We start from the raw sequence: 1,620 nt of genomic DNA, 5'->3' as shown, positions 1-1,620 counted from the left end.
AGATTCGAAATTCAAATGTAATATTTTTTTATAATTAAGTGTAACAGTATTTATGGCCAGACTAAGTATAATTTGAATAGTTCTTATCTTAGAAATTGATAAATATCTACTCTTAAAATTGATATTATTATTAAATCAACTTTAAGATTATGTTATATTATTATTATTATCAACTTTTAAAACGACAATCACTACATTAACTAATATTATAAATACGAAAGTTTGTAAGGATGTGTGTGTGTTTATTGCTCCTTCACGCAAAAACTACTGAACCGATTGCAATGAAATTTGGTACGTAGATAGCTGGACAACTGGAATAACATATAGAGAAACTTTTATCCCAATATTCCTACGGGTTTCTCTTTCTCTGTTTTGATGTTTTTTAATAGACAGAGTGATTCAAGAGAAAGGTTTATATGTGTAATAACATCTATTAAACTACTCCGGATTTAACGCGTGCGTAGCCGCGGGCAAAAGCTAGTTAAGTCTAACTACAAATGATTACAGTAAAAATATTAATCTATGGAGTTATTTCATCAATTTTTCTTCCCTTTTACTCATACTTTAATGTGGCAAGGGCCAAGGGTCAAACAGAGCTCACATCTGTTCCACAGATCGATATAGTCTTTATGGGCAAACAGGCTATCAAATGTCCATTGCCAGACTAATTTCATCTCTACTAAAATATTAGTTACTAGCTGCGCCCCGCGGTTTCACCCGCGTAAGTCCGTATCCCGTAGGAATATAGGGATAAAAAGTTGCCTGTATGTTATTCCTGTTGTCCAGCTGTCTACGTACTAAATTTCATTGCAATCGGTTCAGCAGTTTTTGTGTGAAAGAGCAACAAACACACAGACACATCCTTACAAACTTTCGCATTTATAACATTAGTAGGATAGTAGGAAGTATTAGTTATAAATGCGAAAGTCTCCATTTGCCAGTCTCTTCTTCACGAATAAACTGAACCGATTTGGTTTAAGTTTAATGCAGATATAGTTCGAGAGCTGAGACATAATTCTTATATTTTTACACGCTTTTTATTAGCTTCACCTGTATGTTTGTTTGTAACCGACTTCTTTGGGCGCGATTTTGACCCACTTTAAACGGCCAGATTTCGTTCAAACTTTGTAGATTTATTGAGGACCGATGACAATACACTAATTTGATAAATTTTTTTATTTTTTTTAAACTATTATTTTATGTTGTATTTGGCAATTGAGCTGGCGTTTCGCCTGATGGTAAGCGATAAACCACCGCCTATGAACATTCTAAGAAGTAGCGCCTATACGGATGCGCTATCCACTTTAAGAGATAAGGGATAAGGAAAGGATGGACGACAGAAAAGACGGAAAGAACTTGGAAGGGTGAAGGAAAGGAAACGGACTTACCGTACAAAACGTGCATTATGCATTCGAGTGCTACTAATTCACGCTAGCATTCTGTGGAGTGTGACTTTCGGTGCGAGCTGGCCCAGTTCGTACCGAAGCGTACTCGGTTCCCATATTAAAAGTGCAATATTAAAACCTGATAATGATGACAAAGCGACCTCAGAAGCCAGTTGTTCCCATATTGTAATGACAATAAATTGCTGTATTTTAGCATTTCCCTCATTTATTAACT

The sequence above is a fragment of the Zerene cesonia genome, chromosome 26 (assembly GCF_012273895.1).
Source record: "Zerene cesonia ecotype Mississippi chromosome 26, Zerene_cesonia_1.1, whole genome shotgun sequence".
Taxonomy (NCBI): Eukaryota; Metazoa; Arthropoda; class Insecta; order Lepidoptera; family Pieridae; genus Zerene; species Zerene cesonia.
This window is presented reverse-complemented; position numbering follows the sequence as displayed.